At 36.5% G+C, this 22,275-nt stretch overlaps 1 protein-coding gene across 1 annotated transcript in view; it reads left to right on the forward strand.

Annotated features, from left to right (window-relative positions):
- Positions 1-22,275, forward strand: part of CWC27 (CWC27 spliceosome associated cyclophilin) — a 184,706-nt gene that overhangs the window by 73,455 nt on the left and 88,976 nt on the right. The gene's annotated exons all lie outside the window — the stretch shown is intronic.

Below are 22,275 nucleotides of genomic sequence, written 5' to 3' on the forward strand. Positions count from 1 at the left end.
GTGACCTTTAAAAAAAAGCCAAATCATTTTCCTACTTTTAGTATGTGGTTAGGAGTGAGTTGGCCCATTCACATCAAGCTCAATTTGAAGCGAGTTAGTACTAACCTTTGACAAAATCCATGGTTTAGAATTTAGACTTAGAGTAGACAATAAATCTTACTGTTTAAAATTACCCAACAGGCTAACAGTACTGTTTGTAACATTCCTCCAGTCTTCTTTCTTAAGTCTGTTATTCTGTGATGTAAAGCCTTGGTTGCTTTTCAGTACTTTAAAATTTGTTTGCAGAAGGTGGAGCCCAGAAAATGTGCCCATCATCGAATACTCTAAGTTTAGCTGAGGAAAAGCAAGGCCACTATAATGCTTCTATCCTAAAAAAGGCTGTATTTATCTGAGTTACTGGACTGGTTTACATAAATGAGAAACTAAAATTTTCCATTCACTAGGAAAACTTTCAAAAAGATGGCTTTTGTGCTTGCCACTTCTTACCCACCAAAGGTTACAAATACTCGCGTCTGCAGTAGGACATTTGTGGATGTGCGTAACTGTGGTTCACCAGTCATTCGAGCTCAAGACTTTTCCAGGTACTCCTGAGAAACCCTCAGAAAATTATCCCTCCTTTGGCATTTCTGGAATGAGGTTTAGCCTTTAAGGCTTACGAATTTGTTTGTTTGTTTGTTTGTTTGTTTGTTTGTTGCATAGAAGTAGATATACGAGGGGCTCCCTTTATTTCAGGCAGGAAAGCTAACACCTCTGGTGTGAAATCGCACTGTTGTAATCTTTATCATAGGTAACTATATTTTCAGTTTTGGGGATTGAGACTTAAAGATTTTAAAATCTTTAATACCATACTTTATGTTAGTTAACTTCTAAAAAGAACTTTTTACACTGATGAAGTTTTTAATGGGACTCTATCACTTTGGCTGCTAAAGTACCAAGTTTGGTGTCAAAAGTCATGAGAAGATAAATCAGTCTCTTTTTCATAAGACAACCAGAAAAGATTTTAGTGAAGTTGGTGTTTTATATTTAGGATTAGTTTTATCTCTTATTATACAGCAAAATGGCTTGTCTTGAAGCCAAGGAGTTCAGACATAATGAGACCTGGTTCCCACTCTTTTTTTCCACTGTGGACTTAAAAAGCAAACGAACAAACAAAACGAAAACAGCTCACAGGAATCTTTCTTATTTAGACTTTTGCAACCTTACAATTCATTAGTTTGGTGTGTAATTTTGCTGAACTTGTTCCAAAATATGAAATCTAAAGTAGTCGTTACTGGTTTTGAAAACTCCTCTCCTTTCAAAGTATTTCTGAAGTTGGAAACTTTTAATAGTATTTCCTTTGGAAAGTATTTTTAACCTTTTCTGTCTTTTGAGGTATCATTTCTAAAATGTAGAAGTATCTCTTAAATTAAAAGTGGCTACTTCCCTGGCTGGTGTAGCTCAGTGGATTGAGTTCAGGCCTGCAAACCAAAGAATCACAGTTCAATTCCCAGTCAGGGCACATGCCTGGGTTGCAGGCCAGTTCCCAGCAGGGGACACACAAGAGGCAACTGTACATTGATATTTCTCTCCCTCTCTCCTTCCCTTCCCCTCTAAAGATAAATAAATAAAATCTTTAAAAAATAAATTAAATAAAAGCATCTTACTAACGCTGCATTTTTCCTAGGGATTCTTGAATTATCTACATATTATTTCCTGATCAAGAGCTCTCCCAGCTTAAGTAGAATGACTCTCCTCAACTAATCTACTAAGCATTCTCCACAAATAGCATCGATCACATAATTGATGTGTTCTTCACAAATTAGCAGAAACGTGTTTAGATCGCCTCTGCTGTCTAAGTACACTGTTTTGGGTGCATTATAGTGACACTAACTTTAGGTGAGTTCTGATAACCCACTACCATCGGACCACCCGGGTGCATTGTAGATTGGCAAGAGGAGACTACACAGACAGGTACACATACGCACGTGCGCCTTTTAGCTTTCATTCCCAGTTTCATTAACCAGAGATCCGGTGTGTTATCAGAAGTAAAGTCACGGCAGACCCAGATGCAGCAGTAGATCTCAGCATGGCTTCTCCCAGCCACCGTGGCCCCTAGTAGGGGTCAGAAGCTGTTAAAACAGTGTACCTGCAAGACAGGGTCCCTGAATTGGGAAGGTTCATTTCTCGCCATGTCACTACCCTTTAATATCCACTCTTCTAAAATAAGTAACAATCTGTGGCCTATTCAGTTTTCATTATTTCGGAAGAACTTGCACTGACAATCTGCAGGCTTCTTTTTAAGGGAATGTTTATAATTACCAGACTTTTCTGGTTCTTGAACCCAACTCAGCGTCAGAAAGGACACTTTCTCATCCAGAAGGAGAGAGCAGAGTTAATACCCGGGTGTCCTCTGCCTCTTCACTTACAAGTGTTCTGGAAAGCCCATTTCCCCATAAGTATTAAAGCTGAAATTTATAACTTTGGATCTTAAAATAACCTGGTAAGCTCATGGCTTTTTACCTCAAAGAAAGGAAACAGAAAGAAATATGGTAATCTAAATTGACCAAATTTGTAAAGTTGTATACATTTGGATTTAGAATGACTTTTATACTCGGGTTTGAATGTGGTCATATATACTTAGTCTATTTATGAAAAATAATGAATCATATTAAGAAAACTTGACTCAAGAGGAACTGAGAAACTATTTAAGATATCTCTTCTTTAATAGGAAAATAATCTTTTGAAACAGTGCAAGTTTGTACCATAAAAGAAAATAACTATCTGTCTACTCACAACACTTATAACACCAAATATGTCGGTTTGCTAAACCAAGTCATTCTGCACAGACACCAACTAGGTATCCCACAATTTAATTTAATTTCATTCTGATACTTGATACCCAGAATTAGTGCACATCCCATAGGTTACATACCTAACTTCTCCCTAACTTCTGTCCTCGGCCCTGTCCATACTTCTCTGTACTGTAGCTTTTTTAACCCTGAAGTCCCACAGGACTACCACCTCACTTAAGATGCCAGTTGCAAGTATGTAGTGGGTTCCCAGGTCACTCACACTTCAGTCTAACTTGGCTACAAATCGGGGATTCCCACAACCTCCTTCTCATTTAGATAATTTGCTATAATGGCTCAAAAACTCAGGGAAACACTTTTGTTTACTGGTTTAGTAAAAAGGAATTTATAAAGGATACAAATGCGCCGCCAGGTGATGTGTACATAGCATTGAATCTGCAAGGGCGCCCGAGGAGGTTAGGGTGCACCACTGACCCGGCATGTGGATGTTTCGCCAACCCAGAAGCTCTCCAGACCCCATCGTTCAGTGGTTTTCATGGAGCCTCATTACATGCCCATTGCCAGTTAGTAGCTCAGTCTCCAGCTTCTCTCATCTCTCCAGAGAATGGAGTGGTGGGAGGTCTGACACTTCTAAGCTTCTCATGGTGGCTTGGTCTCTCTGGTAACCAGCCCCTATCCTGAAACTGTCCAGTTAGCCCACCAGAAGTCATCTCATTAGAACAGAAGATGGTCCTATCACCCAGGAAATTGAAAGGAGTTTAGAAGCTATGGGTAAAGAATTCCTGTCACCTCCTAACTCAGGAAATTACTAGGGTTTTAGGAGCTCTGTGTCAGGAACCAGGGGCATAGACCAAATATATATATATTTTTCCTTATGTCACAGACCATTTTAATCCAGTCCTGTTTGTAAATTTTGAAACTCTGTGCCTGACATATTCTAGGTGCTAAAGAAATGTTTATTGAGAGAGTGAATACATAAAGCACTTGTATCTGTTACCTGGTTTCATTAGACCCTTAAATACGTTGGGTGCACAGAGATGTGAGGACAAAGTCTTTGTTCTTAAAATATTTGTTTTCAGAAAAATTCATTCATTATTCATCTTCTGTACATTGAGTAATGGTGACCCCTTGTGAAGATTCCAAGAACGAAGAAAATGAGAGTACAAAGGCTGCAGTGTAAGGGAGCATGGGATGGAGGAGGGGACAGAGGCTGAGGAACAAGTATGTATGATATAGGCAGTATTAAAGGAATTCAGGTTGGCTTTTGTGAGCAAGGAAAACTTAGCAACAGAGCAGGCAAGGTTTAAGGTGGCCCTTAAAAACCGAGTAGGATCGAGACAGGTAGAAGGAGGTTATTTCCTTTTGAAAAGTGTATGAAAAAGTACCCAGAAGCTAGAAAACATGAGACCTGGTGAGGGTACTGGGAGAGGCCCAACTATCTCCATGGGCAAGTACTGGGAAAAGAACTGCTGGGCTGGAGTGTGGAGATCTTGAGGCAGGCTTTCAGCTTCCTTCAGAGGTCTATTTAAGGTTTCTGAGCACCGCATTAATAAGACAGAATGCAGTGGAAGAAGACTGGAGGCAGAAAGATTGGTTAGGAATCTAGGCCAGTTATACAGGGAGAGATTAAAGCACTTGAAAAGAACGTAGAAAGGAAGATAGGGAAAAGTTGGCTGTGAAAGAAGAGACGGCAACTGATCCAGTGCCCAAGAGGATGGAATCAGAGAGGATTCCTGACACTTCTTATAAGGAGCATGCTAACTACCTGAGCAAGACCATCTGTGGCCAGAAGACTGCAAATTATAAACTCCCTTAGACCTAACCTCTTTGGGAGGAAACTTCTACAGATGAGCTTCTTGCTGGGGAAACAGCCCTTCAGGCTTGCCCTCTCCAGAGCCAGATTTCCAACCCTGTTTCTGGGAATCACTGTGGTGGGAACCAGTGGCGTAGTGTGACAGGCAGAGAGCTGGAGTCTGCAGGATGCTCAGGGAGGCCAGCAGCAGGAGCCAGCCAGGGGAGGAATCACTGCAACGCTCAAGAAGTGTCCTGGGGGGTGAGAGATGTGAAGATGAAGGCTTCCCGAGAACTGATTAGATGGAGTTGGCAGAAAAAGGAGTTTGTTATTTTTGCATGTGAGTGTTTAATAATCTGCCTTTTCATTAAGAAAAAGTAATACGTACTCATTAAGGACATTTTAGAAAACAGGTTAAAAAGGGGAAAAAAAAGGTGTCACAGCCTATATAAAATTGTTAATATTTTGACATAGTTTCTACAAGTTTTATCTGAAGTGTTTTTTTGTTTTTTTTTAGCTGAAGGTAACAGTATGTACCTTATAAAGGCAAAGGAGATGTACTATGGTTGCTTGTTACTGCTTGTCAATAGCAAGTACAATAGAAGGCAGATAATAAAAGGGCTTATGTGTTGTTGGGGAGGCACTGAACAGTTTTAACCCTGGGGGGCAGGGCAGGGGAATGATTAGATTTGCATTTTAGAATGGTTCCTTTGGCCGTAGTGTGGACAGTGCATTAGAGTGCCCAATACTTGATGTCCAGGTCATAAAGGCGAAGAAGGCGTTGGGAAGAAGGAAAGGAATTTCAGAGTTTTACAAGGAAGGGTTGACAGAATGTGGTGCTTGATAGGTGTGGAGCTGGAAAAGCATGCTGTACTTTCCTGTTTCTCCTTTATTACGTCCCCTCACTTTAAAACTGACACAGTTAGATGTCCCACAGGAACTTCAGATTCAACACATACAAAACAGAAATTAACACCATCCTTACTGAAATTCCTCCACATCCCAGATACTCTCTCTCAGGGACTTTGTCCGTACCCACCTAAGTGCCCAAGCTAGAAATTTGGAAATCATCCTAACCTCTTATTTCTTCTCTAGGTCTACCTCTACATCCAGTCAGTCACCAGATCTTTGGTAGGTAGAGCCTACCAGATCTTTTCCTTGAATCTTTAAGATCGATTTCTTTACATCTTCATCATCACTGTAGTTGACAAGTTCTGGTTTTTGTTTTTGACCTAGAACAGGGGTTGGCGAACTACAGCCTATTGTAGACCAAATCTATCCTGCCCCTGTTTCTTGGAATTGCCTGTTTTTGAAAGTTTCAATAGAACACAGCTAGGTTCCTTCGTTTACATTTTGTCTATGGACAGAGCAGAGTAGTTGTGACCCTCCCATGTGGCCTACAAAGCCTAAATATGAACTGTGTTGCCCTCTAGGAAATCTTGTTTACGGTGGTGTAATCCGACCTGTTTCCACTCTTTCAGTCTTCAGGCCTGTGCTGTGCTGATGGAGTGATTTTCCTAAAACACTGTCTGTCCACATCAATCTCCCTTGCTCATTTGCTCATATTTCTTTAATGTCTCCGAATGGCCAACAGAATTAAATCTACAACTCCTCAGCATTTGTTACAGATGATGAGTTCTCGTTTTTCTTCCTCAAAATGGCTTTTCTAATAAACCCTAAGATTTTAATCTTCAAGTCCTTTGTGATCACTCACTTTAAATGGATTACTTACATGAGAACACTCTCCATTAATGTTTATATTATGAGTCTTTCAAGGTCCTTGAATAGGGATTCTCTGATGAATCTGAATCTGTATTGTTATGAGCAATTTCTTGCAAAACCCTGGCCTATTTGTTGTCAGTTGTATATGTCAGTAAAAAGAGAGTACATGTTGTTGCCCCGCATTAGCTTTACTTGTTCAGCAAGACCCCTGAGGTTTGCTAAGATGTTAACACCTCTGCTCTTTTCCTTTATTTTGTGATTCTGAAAACAGCACTACTATATGTTATTAGGAAACTCACAGAGCCTTTTATGGACTTCCAAATCTACCACAATGGAAAAGTTAGATTGTTTCCAGTGCAAGAGAGGATAGCAAAATCCAAGTTTTGCTACATATATCAGGATATTCATTCTAGCATCTCAATTCTAATTAAATCATATGTATATACATGAATGAATATACAAGGTTGAGCACAAATAAAACCCCTTTGTTATTACATAAAAATCTTGTATACACAATCATAAGCATGTAATTCTGTAACATAAAAATGTCACACTCAAGCACATCATATGACATGTTCATATGATAAAATGTTCAAATTGCTGTTCATCTCATGTGGGACATTCACATATCCTACCAACCACACTCAATGGCATTACTTCTGCCAGACCCTGTGTGTGTATGTATACGTGTGTGTGTGTGTGTATGGTGTTAAGGCATTTCATTTGCAAGTTTAGTCTCAGACTCCATTAATAACATAATTCCCAGAAGAAATTGGAAGTATTCAAAAATCACCCTCCTTCCCAAAAAACAGTATTATGTACATGTTTCAGTGTATTGTATATAGTGAAAAGAATTCTAACAGAAGAGAAGATCCTTGTTTTCTAGGTTGAAAATGAAAGGAATTAACAAATTAATTTGGGAAGATCACAGATCCTTCATAGAGAAAATTATTTGCTTATCTCTTTATGAAAATTAACATTTTACAGCCATTAGTTGTAGCCATTCAAGTAGATACATAGATTTTCCTTTTTTTAAAATAAAGTGTATTGGAAAATGGTGATGGAAGGAGACTGGACTTGGGGTGGTGAACACAATACAAATATACCGATGATGTATTATAGGATTGTATACCTGAAGCCTATATAATTTCATTAACCAGCATCACCCCCAATAAATTCAATAAACAAAATAAAATCATGTAAAACTAAAAAATAAAAAGAGCTAAAAGGATAATGATAATTCTCCTACATTATGATTTACCTAATATTAAAAAAATGAACATCTGCAGGAACAAGTAAAGGAGAGGGAGGACGAGGGCTGGGAGCATGGGCTGGGGGGGGAGGCAGAAAACTGTACTTGAACAACAATAAAAATAAGTAAATTAAAAAATCACACAATTAATAGCTGTAAAAATGAACATCTGGTTAAATATTATGAAGTATGTTTTGAGAGATAGTATTTACCTTGTCTAAATGCTGGGAGAAATGATAAATGTGTCCCTGTTTTTGTTTAGAAATATTGATTGAGTGTTAATGATGGAAGCCCCTTAAAGAAACCTTAATTTTTGCTGAACTGTTAAACTGAGATAAAAACAATTGCATAACTGCATCTAATAAAAATAAAATAACAATAAAATATACTGGAGAAGTTTTGAGAAATATCAAACTTAGTTGTATGATTCATTTGCTAAACAAAAGATACAGAGTAAAAAACAACTTTGCTCATTTCAATTTGCTTACTAAGTGCAAGGCCATTAGATGCTCATTTATTCTACACTTTGTCAAAAACTTAATCACATTTAATTTAGCTTACTCATTTTCTCTTCCCTTTTCAGCTGAATACCAGCCCTTTCAGAAGCTAATGAATTTTTCAATTAAGTACTTAAACCCAGACTTTTCAAAAAAGTTTACAATTATTTTAGTACAGGATATAGCCTTTCAATATAATTTAGGGAGCCTAGCCTGGCCTATGAGTATAATTTTTAAAACTCAGTGTTGTTATTTTTCTTATTTCCTGAAATAAACTTTCACCAGTACTTAAAGCACAGGTGATATTCTTAGAGATAAAAACATAAGTAATTAGAGTGCTTCAGGAATTTTGTGTTTGCTGCTGGCTAGTGCCTAGTGTTAATTAGTTCCTGTTTATGCAGCTATTACAGTGATGGAAAACATTTTAATCGTTTTAGATCAGGTAAGTGCTGGACAGCTAAAATCCCCAACAGGAGTCAAAATGAAATAAAGGGCTACTAATAAGATAACCAGATAAGCGCTAACTGCATTTGCTGGACATCTGAGGGCTGCCTGGGGTAAGGGCCAAAGGAGCCAAATGGAGTTTCAGGGTCTGGCTGCCATGATTCAAGAAGTAAAACTCTTTCCATTACTAAATTAAATGCTTGCATTTTCAAATAAAAAGAAAACCTAAAATTATAGATGATTTAAATGAATTGTCATCCCTCTGAAAATTTCTAATCAGAACATTTTAAACTTTATTTAAAGAGAAAGTGACTTCAAAGTACATGGGTCCTGTTGCCCATCCTTCAAGGCAATGAAGTGACCGAGTTACTGGCAGAGAAACTAGGGACCATGGTATGTACTGTGGCATTGTTTCCGACCGCGTTATACTGGAAGGCGTTCATATGAAAGAAGTAGGTCATTTATGTCCTCTCTGAGCTTTTATGCTCAGAACGAAGATCAGTGAATGAAAGTTACTAAGAGGCAGATTTGGGTTCAACAGTAAGGAAAAACTTTCTGACAGGTAGACCAGACCCAAAATGGAAGGAAGTTACATCCACTTCACTGAGCAGTACACACATTCAAATGAGTCAGTGGTCCTTTGCCTGAGGTGCTAAGGGAGTGGACTCCTTATTTCTGGGTGTAAGAAATGAACTTTAAGTTTCTTTTTGACGTGAACATTTAACCTCTACTGTTCTCTGAAGAAACTATGTAAAACTTTTGGATCTTATTTCAGCATATCACCAGGAATTTAATGTAATTAATGTGTATTAAGTACTATCATATGCAAAGCATATAATTCCTGCCTCCTTCCCCTCCCCCCAGAATTCACTTTTTAAATTTTAAAAAATTTTTAGTTGTAAAATACAAATAACACAAAATTTATTATCCTTCTCATTTTAATCACATATGTCAGACATTCTCCAGAATGTTTTCATTTTGCAAAACCAGAACTTTATACCCAGTAAACAATTCACCATTTTCCCTTCCCTCCAAGTTCTAGGCAACCATTGTTCTACTTTGTTTCCATAAATCTGACTACTCTTTTAGTCAGATACCTTTTAGTTAGATACCTTTTATAAGTACAATATTTGTCTTTTTATGACTGGCTTATTTCACTTAGTATCATGTCTTTCGGGTTCATCCATGTTATGATATGTGTTCGAGTTTTCTTCTTTTTAAAAACGAAATGATATTACATCATATTTATGTACCACATTTGTTTGTTCATTCTTCAGTGGACACTTGGGTTGCTTCCTCCTTTAGTTACTATAAATGATGCTGCTTTGAACATGAGGGTGCAAATGTGTCTTTGAGACCCTGCTTTTAGTTCTTTGGGACATATGCCCGTGAATAGGATCACTAGATCATAAGGTAATTCTACTTTTAATTTTTTGAGGAACTGCCGCACTTTTTCATATGGCTGCACCATTTCACATTCCTGCCAATGGTGCACGAGGGTGCTGGTTTCTCTACACCCTTGCCAACACTTGTTATATTCTGTTTGTTTGCTCTTTTTGATAGTAGCCATCTGAGTGAGTGTGAGGAGTACTGACAGAATTTTGACTCCAGTGCCTTGACAATACCCAGTGCATAGCAGCTGCTCTATAAAATCTTATGGTGGGGATGTGCTAAAACTGTCTGTTATGTTTCATACAGTGTTTGCCTTATAAAGTTGATCTTGGATAGAAATTCTTAATAGAGTCAATGTTCTGTGCTTTAAGATAAAATAAAGACACAACTTAGAAATAGCTCTTCTTGTGGCTGTTGCTCTATTAATATTCCAGTTTTCAGCACTGATGTTGACTTTTTTGTTATTCTCATAAATACCCATCACTGTCCTAGCTTAGGGTCATAGAGTATCCATGGCTTTAGTAGTGTGCCTCTCTCTTTAATTCCAGCAGTTTTCATAACACTTGTGAAAGCTGAACATGCTGATTCTTCCATAAGAAAACTAGTGTACCTAGGAAGTAAGGTTTTGGGAGTTTTTTAAAGACTCTTGTCAAAGAAGAAGCTAATTTGCTACATTTTAGCTTTATGGTGTTTAGTTTTTCTCTTCTCCTTTCCTCCCCTGCAGTGCCCACAGTCTGATGTGAGGTGCTCTGAGCCAAGTTTACAGTTAGTGTGGTCGTGTTTAAATTTTTGCTATCTTGACTAAATGCTTGGTAACCTCAATATTAATAGTATAAGAATTAGCAATTCTTGGCCTTTTGAAAAAGATTTATTGTCATATTTGGAAAAAAAGGATTAGGAATAAATGAGAGTAAGAAAGCAAAAAGTTCTCACTCCTAAGTAATTATACTTTTAAGTAGTATTTTGTTAGAAGTGGGGGGAATCAAAATCCTCAGCGACCTTGTACTTGCAACTATGTAACATAAGCCTTTCTTTGAACATGTTCGTGTCCGATCACTGTGGTGCTTTGTAGCTGTTTCACCTTGTGTAGCGTTGCTGTAGAGCAGGGCTCATTCTATGTTTAAAACAAGGAGGTTTCAATTAGTTTACTGCTTCTTTGAGAGCAATATGATATAAGAACTGTGTAAGGCACAATTACATTCTGTTTATGAATGAAACCAAGTGCTATGAGACTCAAACAGTCGAACACCTACTTTTAACCTTAGAGAGAGAGTGTTTACAGAATAATGGCCAAAGCAAGCCAGCACAGTGAGTAGTTAGGGAATGACCTGGTTAACACTGCACCTACTTAAATCACGTCCCATCTTGACCATTTCACAAATAATATTTGGTTGAGTACAGAAAGATTGCTCAGAAAACATCTTTAGGTTTACTTTTTACTTAATATGACGAAACAGGTGGGGGTACGGAAGTGTGAGTAACTGGAAGATTGAACACGTGGGGGTGACCATTTTTACGGTCAGTGCATTTTCCCTGACACTTGCTCTTATAAAATATGACTCTTTCATGATTTAATGCAGTCTTGTTTGAGGCCTCCAAGGGATAAGCAAAGAAAGAAAATAGCTATTTGTAAAAAATTTATAATACGAGTAGGTCAAATGTAAGTTTAGCTATCAAAAGGGTGTTTAACGTAGGGGGAATTATTAACATTACCATCCTCTTTAGTCCAAAAGCTTACAGATTATTTTTTTTGGATGAAGATTTTGTGTGGTTTTTTTTTTAGATGACTGCAATCTTCAACATTAATAATATATTTTGCAAGTATCTTATATTCTCTTAAAAAAGCAAAAAGGGCCTCTTGGTGGACCAATTACATCATTAGTACTCATCATGTAAATCCCTACTTACGGACATAATTGATTTGTTCTAATTGTTTCAGTTTTTTAAACATTATTATATCTATGTTTTAATTAAATTTCCTGTAGAGTATATTTTCAAAAATGAATGTAACTACTTTTCCTAATTAGAAGAAACATTGTAAAGCATTTACCGTAAAACTGATGGTTAGCTTTTTAAACTTTTCTCAAAACTATTTAATGCATTTATGTTTTCAGAGCTGTTATGCCACTTTCATGCTTATCTCAAAGAAATTCAGTGTATACATGAGAGGCTCCTAGATTTCAAGCTGAACTTTTTAATAGTTTTGCTTTTCAAAAAGTTTTTGTTTTTGTTTTTTAATGGTAACGTGTGGGGTAAGACATTTTTGAGATTGTCTTATTGGTCTAGTTGAAAAAAGTAATTCCAAGAAAAATCTAGGGACTTGGATCATTCTGGAATAGCATGTCCATTAGAAGAAAGAAGATTGTATTAAGATAGTGTTAATTTTAAGTGATAGAAATTGTTTGAGTTCAGAATAAGAATTCCAGTGAATATCTGGAAGCAATAGAAATTAAATTGTTCTTAGTTGTCTTTTCACAGCCTTTCTGTATAATAAATCCCATTGTTTATAATTCTGAAAATCAAATCTACATTAAGTTTTATTATTTCTGTAAATGATCTTCATAACACTGTGTGGTGAGCCAGATGTCGCTATCCCAGTTTGAAAATATAAGTATGTTGATAAAAATCTATAAATGTGTAAAAGCCCATAAAAATAGCAATATTTTACGTAGCAGAGAGGAAAGTGTCCGTGGACAATGCATTTTCCAGTCCATTCTCCCTGAGAAGGTACCACATTAGAGATGTTGTAAGCTCTCATTTGATTTAAGGTTTGAGTAAGTTAACAGCTGGGCGATATATGTTTTAAACAATAAAGTCTAGGCAGCACCATTTATTACTGGTTTAAATTTCAGTATTCAGTTCATTCATCACTGCCTGATAAAGATTGTGCATCCTTTTTCACGTTTACTCACTGACTGGTGTTCCACCGTGATCCAAAAAAAAAACAAAGACAAATGCTCATGTGTGGCACAGTATGCTCAGTCAGGATTTCACCTGATGGCTACCAGGTTTAAGAAATCCAGTAATAAAAGCCTATAAAAGTAGATCCCCTGACAGGGACCTACTGTTAAATAAGTTAAGAATCACATCCACAAAGGACTTGTTAGCTTTTGGCAACCTAGAAAATACATCGAGTGCCTGTTCCTTATCAATACCCATTTTGTTGACTTTGAAAAAAGGAGTCAAGATAAACCTCAATTTGGTGGCATAAAAAAGACAGTATTACTAAAATATTAGAAGCCAGAGAATCATTCAAAATGGTCTTAAAAGTCAGGGGGAAAAAAGACTTCAAAAATGGAAAGCCATTCAGTCAGGTCAGTGGTGGAAGAAATGCTGGGTGGGAAGGCGGCGGCCGATCGAGGTCGCTCACTGAAAACCCATCTGGGCCTCCTTGTGCTTCTTCCAGACGCGATAGATGGTCACCAGGTTATGATTGCACTTCACGTATTTCCATGCCAGTTGTACTTTAAAGGGATAGCAAGACTTCCACAAAATTAAAAATTTCTGCTTATCACAAGACATCATTAAAAAATGAACAGGTGGCTACGGATTGGTAGAAAATATTTGTAATGTGTACACTTGATGAGAACTTGTATCTAAAGTCGTACCATTCAAAAATAAAAAGACAATTTTTTAAATGGGAAAAGGGCTTGAATAGACATTTCACAGAAAGGCAAATGGTGGTCAATAAGAAAATGAAAATAAAGTTCAACAGAAAACACAAATTAAACTGCTATAAGATAACACCCAGTAGATTGGCTAAAATTTAAAAAAAAAAAAAAAAAGACTGAAGGCGGGATAACTATGAATGAACAACAAAATGTATTTTTAAAAAAGACTGAGAAAACCTCATTTTAGCAAGGATGTAGCAAACAGGAACTATTAAATACCAATCACTGGTAGGAGTGTCAGATATGCCAAGCAGTTTGACCATTTTTATGAAGTTAAGCATACGTGTACCTTGTGACCCTTCATACCTATGCATTTTTCATGCTCAGATATTATCAGAGAGAAATGAAAGCAGTTCTCCACAAAATTACTTATACATGTATGTTTATAATTACCTTATTTATAATAACCAAGAACTAGAAGCAACCTTGATTTCCATCAGCAGGACAAGGGGTAAACAAACTGTGTATATTCATATGATAGAATAGTAATCAGCCATAAAAAGAAACAGCTACCAATACTGTAGTAGTTTCTGTGACTCGCAATAAATACTTTGCCCTGAGGGAGAGAAGCCTGACACCAAAGAGAACATATTGTATGATACTGTTTATACGAATCGCTGGGTGTGCAGACCTAATCTGTTGTGCTAGCAAACAGAGCAGGGTTTGTGGGCAGGGTGTGGGAAGGTGGCAGGGGTGGCAGATTGTGTGCGAAGGAGCACAAGGGAGCCTTCTGAGATGATGAGAACGTTCTTGGAGGTTGGGCTACACAGGTGTGCGCATCCGTCAGAACTCACTGACACTCAAGATACACTCACCTTGTATCTAAATTGTACCTCAAAGAAAAAAGAGAAAGTTCTAAAAGATAGAAAGACCTGATTACGACTCAGAGTAGCATGGCAAACAGTTCTAAAGTAGTAGGAAGTAGGCCTTTCAGGAATGATAAAATTGCTACAGTGTTTTCAGCATGTTGTTAAAAAGAAAATAGACCATTTATATGAAATTTGTCTAAGGGAGGTACTATGTGTATAAGCAGCATGAAGGCAACTTCTAGAAGCAGTCAGATGATTTCTTATGATCTTTTTCTATTAGATTCTATTATTATTATGAGTGTTTATTGTGTACCAAGGACTATATTCACTGCTTTATATTGATTTTCTCCTTCTTAGTGAGCCCTTTTCCAGAGACTGTGAAAGCTTAAAATGTGATCATTTATTTTGACTTTCGAATTGTAATACCAACATCATAATGTCGGTAAAACTAAAATATACAAATAATAATAATAATAAAAGTGCTTTGCACATCTTATGTATACATTCTTCTAGATTAATTCATTAAATGCTCTCAACACCTCTACATGGTAGTTACCATTATTAGACCCATTTTTGAGTTGAGGAGCCATGTTCAAAAGCTAAAAAGTACCACAGCACAATTTCAACCCAGGCGGTTTCACTTCAGTCAGCCATGCACTTGTGACTGCCATGCCATAGTTACCTTACCGTTACATTCTTAACAAGCTGCCAGTTTTAACAGTTCTATTAACTTGTTGATATTTAAATGAATTAAAATATCATTAGTGAATTAGAATATTTAATATGATAACATGAGATTTGAAAATATATTTGAACCCTCAATGTGAATAAAATGCAGAAGTCATTAACTTATTAACTAAAACATCAAAAATCCATCTATCTAAGAAGAGCTTTTGCCTGCTGAGGCTGTTGGGGCCAAGTGCGTTTATAGCCCATGAACTTCCCTGGGTGTGATTTTGAAGCACACCACCAGCACGTGATGGACATCGTCAGACAAAGCTGAGGTGCCAGCCCAGACTGCTGATCTTCAGGCTGGATTTTCCATTCTTTTCTTTAGTTGTTTTGACCATGATTTATGATAGGTACCTGTTCAATACAACTCATCGGGGTGTTTGGTTTTTACTGTCATTAATATGACAGAATTATTCTTTGCTGGCTTAAAATTTCCTGTAAAATTTTTGAATGGGTATTTTACATATAAAATGCATATATGTTATTTATTTATATTAAATTTTAATTTCTTTTTCATTATAGTCCATATACAATATTAAATTAGTTTCAGGTATGTAACAGTGATTAAACATTTCTGTAGCTTACAAACTGATAATCCCACGAAATCTAGTGCCCTTCTGATACCACACATGTTATTGACCATATTTCCTGTACTGGATTAATACTTCACATGCTGTAACTATTTTAATAGCTGACAACTTGTACTGCTAAATCCTTTCACCATTTTCACCCAGCACCCTAACACCCCTTCTGACTATCAACTGTCTGTGAGTTTGTTTCTATTTTGTTTGTTCATTTTGTTTTATTTTTTAGATTCCACATATAAGTGAAATCATATGGTATTTGGTCTTTCTCTAACTTATTTTAGCATCATACACTCTTAAGTCCATCCATGTTGTTGCTAATGATAAGATTTCATTTTTTTTAAAAGATTTTATGAATTTATGTTTAGAGAGGGGAAGGAAGAGAGACAGAGAGGGAGAGAAAGATTGATGTGTGGTTGCCTCTTGCATGCCCCAGCTGGGGACCTGGCCTGCAACCCAGACATGTGCCCGGACTGGGAATCAAACTGGTAACTGTTTGATTTGTGGGCCAGTACTCAATCTGCTGAGCCATACCAGTCAGGACAGGTTTCATTATTTTTTATGACTGAGTAATAATTCATTGTGTATATATATGCACCACATCTTCTTTATCCATTCTTCTATTGGTGGACACTTAGGTTGCTTCTATATCTTGGCTATTGTGAATAATGCTGCAATGCATATAAGGGTACATATATCTTTTCAAATGAGTGTTTATGCAATCTACAGATTGTGTGAAATTTCTATCAAAATACCAATGGAAGTTTTTACAGAACTAGAATAAGTGATCCTAAAAGTTAAATAGAACTACAAGAAACCCAGAATAGCCAAAGAAATATTAAGGAAGAACAAAGTTGGAGGTATCATGCTACCTGAGGTCATACTATTCTACAAGACCATAGTAATCAAAATGGCACAATACTGGCATAAAAAGGGACACATAGAGCAATGGAACAGAATAGAGAGCCCAGAAATAAATCCACACCTTTGTGGTCAGCTAATCTTTGACAAAAGAGGCAGTAATATAGAATGAGGTAAAGGCAGTCTCTTCAATAAATGTTATTGGAAAAACTGAACAGATACATGCAAAAAAGAAGAAGAGGAAGAACTAGACCACTATCTTACACTATATACAAAAATAAACCCAGACGGGTTAAAGACTTAAATGTAAGACTGAAACCATAAAACTTCTAGAAGAAAATTAGGCAATAAACTATTTGACATCACTCTTAGCTACATTTTTTTAGATATGTCTCCTGAGGCAAAGGAAACAAACAAAAAAAATGAACAAATGGGACCATATCAAACTTAAAAAGTTTTTGCACAGCAACCTGTGTTTTAACAAGCCCTCGGATGATTCTGACATGCACTCAAGTTTTAGAACTACTGTTTAAACTCTAGTCCATTGAAAATACTTTTCACCTGCCCCCATTGTTTTCTTAAGGGCTCTTTAAGCTAGTATGTCTAGTCAGACTCTTTTTGTTTTGGCACTTTGGGTGTAGTATGTGTAAAATATATTATTTTTGTAGAACAGAATAAGAGCCCAGAAATAATTGTACACTATCCACCAGATAAGCCAAAGTGTTATTTCATTTGCTTTGGTGTTTCTTGTCTCATATTTGCATATACCATTACCTTTGTCCAGTCCCCACCTGTGAAAATAAAACTCCTTCAGAGTTCGACATGGGGACAAAATGATATAGTATATATAGATTTGCTTCTTAGCACAGTACTTCATTTTTGGAGTAGAGAAAAGGATTAAAAGTAGCCATGTGAAGTTGCGATCATGTTACTTTATTGATTATATTTTTAGTGAATTTACTTCATTAAAGAAAATTTGTGTTTATTGACAGAATGAATAATTAATATTGAATCTTGCCACATATATTCATTCAACAAAAAGTAGTAGGGGAACATGAAAGCCAAATGCACACCTTATTCTATGAAATGGTAGCTTTTATTCATGAAGCATGAATCAAGCCTAAATTAAGAACTCACATAAATATAAATAAAGCATCTTTTCCACTTGGACTGAACTAGTTTGGATTTCACATTAGCTAAATTAAAAATATGCTTTTATTAGGTGCAAGTAGTTTCCAAAGTGCTTTTCCTGGCTCACAGCTTGTTCTTATTTTCTTGAAGGGTTGGTCTAGCACAGTTCAAGCAAAATTCTTTTTGGTCCTGTTTGTCTGCCAGGTGGTAACAGAGTAGGAGACCCACAGAAAGGGTAAGTCTGCATAGACTTTCGGGAAAGAAAAACTGGCCTTTCTGCGGCAGTAGCCTGGGCATGAGCTCTGCGTCCAGTCACTGCCGTCTCTGAGGATGCAGCTTGTTCTTAGCTAAATGTCAGCCAGAGTTCTAGAAGTGCATAATCTGCAGATTAATTTAGAGTAAGTCTTTAAGGCACAATGTAGGTAGAAACTTATACAAAAGTCGGGATGGACAGTTGATGATCCACCCCTGCTGTGGTTTAGTACCTGTTGTGTCCCTGATACCCTTTTTACTGTATTGTATGTTAAATAGCTAGAGAGGAAGGAAAACTACTTTTTCCCCTCTATATTTGGAGCTGTACTATTTGCTGTTAAAAAAAATTGTAAAACCTTTCTTCTTGCTGTTTTGTTTACTTGGCTGAAGTCTTCCTCCTATCTCCTGCTAGCATGGCTCTTAGAATAGGAAAGACCTTTTAAAAATGTAAAGGCTTGTATTCACTCTCAAAAATACCTCCTTAGTGGCATAGTGGCTGTAGAACAGAAGCATGTACCAGCATAGTTCCCAAAATGTTTAGTATCAATAGGAGATCAAATTTGAGCAAAATGTTCTTGAGTGACTTAGGCTTGTAGCTTTATCAAATTCACACAGTATATTTATTTCTCCATTATGATAATAAAATTACAATGGAAAATTTTTTTAATTGCTTAAAGTTTCAATACTGTCACTATGGCAGTAGACTTATTACTTAGTACAAATTGGAATATGATAAAATGTGTTTGTCTTACAAATAGAAAAATCTAAGCATTGTGTAAGCATTCATTCAATTATGCCATACCCTCTCTTCTGGACTTAATTTACTCTGTTAAAATACTCTAAAATATTTGAGATTATGCAATGAGAACATTGTAGAAATCAAAAAGTTTTAACACTTGGATTCTTAAATCGGTAAAAATGATGCACTAGTATTGTGGATATTAGAGTATCTTCATTAGATTAAATTTAACCTCTTAGTTGTAAATTTTTTTTAATTTTAGAAAAGGGCACACAGAAGGAGCATTGACTCCTATGAAATATTCCACTAGAAAAGAAACTATACTTTTTCTAAACAGAAATAGGTTTATCTTTATAGTGAGAATTATTAATTTATAAAATCATTCAGTCACATGGTATTGCACTCTACAAAACTAATTCGTTTTTATTTTGGTAGACCTTTCAAATCTTTAATTTTTTGCATATGTTGGCGTGCACACACACTCATAAATACATGACTTTATATAAATCGAGTAATACTTCGTCTTTATATGTAATCTATGTTGTGTACTCTAATCATTTTAAAGAGACATTTCCCATTATAAACAGTGTTGTGATGAGCAGCCAGAACATTCTTTAGTTGCATTTCTCCAGGTACTTGCACCCTTTTGAGTCCTTAGAATGAATGTCTGGAATTCCTGAGTTTAAGGATTATATGCTTTTAGCATTGATACATTTGGTTAGTGCTTAAGAGAAATGCATGATTTTATAGTGTTAAATGTACTGTTGAACCTACCAAAATGATGAAGGATTGTCACGCTAAGCAATCTAAAAGAAAAATTAGTGCTACCAGCAGTTTAGTTTGGTTTCACGTTTACTGAGCTCCGAGTGCCACATCTGTGTCAGATTGTGGGCCAGTTGTGAGGGTCGACAAAGTGAAATGACTCAGTTTTATTGGACTAATGGAAATTACAAAAGAAGTAACAGTTAAAATATGATATGGTAAGTGTGACGGAGAGCTTATATACCAGTATGGGGAATTTGGAAGTCTTCGTAGAGAAAGTGGCGTGGAAGCCGAGACCTGAAGGATGAATGTGATTTACGAGGAGAAGGGCAGTGGAAGGGAGGAGTGCTTTAGGCCATAAGGAATAGGTATCGGAGATTAGATCTCAGACGCATTCTGAGAACTAATGTGATTTTAGAGTGTGTGGCATGAATGCAAGGGATGAGGCACCAGAGACAGAGGTAGAGAATAAAGCATTGCTGAGACCATGGAGAACCTTATAGTAGAGTTCCTGAGCATGGATTTTGAGAAGGAAGGGATTGTATAATAAGGAAGCAATGAGATCAAATTTGAGCTTTAAAAAATTACCATGGCTGCAGTTTGAGGAGTAACTTGAAGGCAAGCAAATCAAAGAGTGCCAAGGTCAAAAGGATGTAGTGAACTTGATTCGGGAAGGTATCTGTACCAAGAGTCCAAGCTTGCCAATTAGACAAGGCAGTAAGGAGGGCAATTTTCAAAGTCGGGTAAGCAAAAGCACCATTTATCTAATGGCTTTTCTGTCTTGAAAAAGCAAGCAGACTACTTCCCAGGGGAAATGGGAACTTGCACCCACCCACTCTCATCTAAAATTAGAATTCAAAAACAAGGTATACTGATATTGTCATCACTATCATCATCTTGTAGCTATTATCAGAAAAACTACACTTAGGTCTACTTAATTACAGACCTAAAGCAAAGTGACTCATTCTGGAGTGGAATAGAAAAGAACCTCATAATATACTTTTTGTCTTCATGAAAAATGATTCAGAAGCCATGTGGAATGAGCTTGCAAGGTGAAGGAGGGAACTCCAAAAACACATTTGGAGGTCTCAGAAAACACATTCGGTAAGGAAGGCAGAGCCAACAGTCCAAACACTCCAAAAACAAAAGGAGATCTCAAAAAACACATTTGGTACGAAAGGCAGAGCCAACAGTCCCTAAACTTAAAGTGTGAAAACTTTCAGTGATTTAACAGAATCAGCTACATGCAATTTCTTCTGTGAACATTGTGTAAAACTTCATGTTCCTCTAGAAGCCTATTTGTATAATTCTGATTTATCCTGATGAAAGTCTAGCTGAATACCAGAAAAACCTGTGCCTTATTTACCCCCCTGTGTAATCCATACCATGTATTGTATTTTAAAACATTTGCTCACATTTTCATTCTTTTACATAATCGTTTTGATGTTAGGAGAGCAAACTTAGCAAGCTAAGGACATTGTGGGAAATGGGAAATATTTCATAAGTAATTTACATAATGCTTATCTGTCACCAAGCAAGTATGACCTTCCCAAAAATGACTTCATCTCTTTTATGTATACATTATTTTTTCTGATGCTATTTCTTGGTGATTTTTATTCTGTGTGCGATATTTGAGATGTCTGTCTTTTCACAAAGTCACTTCTCTTTCCTAGCCTCCACCTTCTAATGGTTTCCAAGACTGCTATTCTGATACTCTTTCTCCATTAGTTATGCCTGTATTTACTTAACATGTCCTACATGTTGAGTCATAGTGTTAGATACTGTGATAAAGGTAGCTCATTAAATATTTTTTCTAAGTGACTTTAATTTCTTATAAAAATTATGCTTACCTATGAAAAATTGAGGCACTGTATCAGAGAGAGAAAATAGGAAACCTAAAACAGCAACACACCTAAAAACACCCAGAAATAACTGTCATTAACAATGAGTGAGGATTATTTCAGCTAGCTCTTGAATTTAGGACTAGAGATACTGATCTATTTAAATATAAAACTATAAGACTAAACAACTGAAAATTCTGCTAATAAATGCTATGGACGTTGACAGTGTAAAAACAATAGTATAACTAACCCAAATTAGAAAATGGAAGAAAGAAAACATGGAAAAAATGTTAAGTATACTAATTTCCTCAACCTTTTAGGGCAGGAAATTAATCAGTACAGCCTAAAATTGAATCATGTAGTTTTTAAAAAATGACTCTAATCTCTTAATATTTTCATAACATTTTTTCATATAATGGAGGAACTTCTTAGGAAATCACTTGAGACAAAGAAACATTTATATACAATTTAGAAGTTTCTTTAGTCTCATATCCATTTAGTATTTTCACGTTAAATTCAAGTAAAATAAAACAAAATATTCTCTTAATAGAATTATTTATTTATCCTTAGTGTTTCCTCTTTTTGGATCACTAAGGGAGGTGAGGACACAGGGCGGATCTCTGCCTCCCAGTTTGAAGAGAGAGAGATGAATACAGGGAGTTGCAGAAGCCACCATGGGGAACAGCCGGGATCGAAAACTTGAACTGAAATCGACAACTTGCAGGAGGCCCAGTGTGGCCAAGTTTGAGAGTTAAAAACTCCAGGGGGGACCCAGTCACAGGGGGCCCCCACAGTATTGAGATTTACCTCCCAGAGCTCAAGTGGGTTCTCACAGTAAGAAAGAGAAAACTTAACTTTGACTAGTTATTTAGCATTCTGGGAATAGTTAAACTAGTTAGGACTAATCCATAATCATTTTTGTTTCAGCATCAAGCTATTACTTGTTCTTTGCTTTGATGGTTGTAATGAAAGACATCATTTATGTCTCGTGTTACATAAGTCCAT

Source organism: Artibeus jamaicensis, unplaced genomic scaffold (assembly GCF_021234435.1).
Source record: "Artibeus jamaicensis isolate MK-2021 breed Jamaican fruit bat unplaced genomic scaffold, CSHL_Jam_final scaffold_369, whole genome shotgun sequence".
NCBI classification, from domain to species: Eukaryota; Metazoa; Chordata; class Mammalia; order Chiroptera; family Phyllostomidae; genus Artibeus; species Artibeus jamaicensis.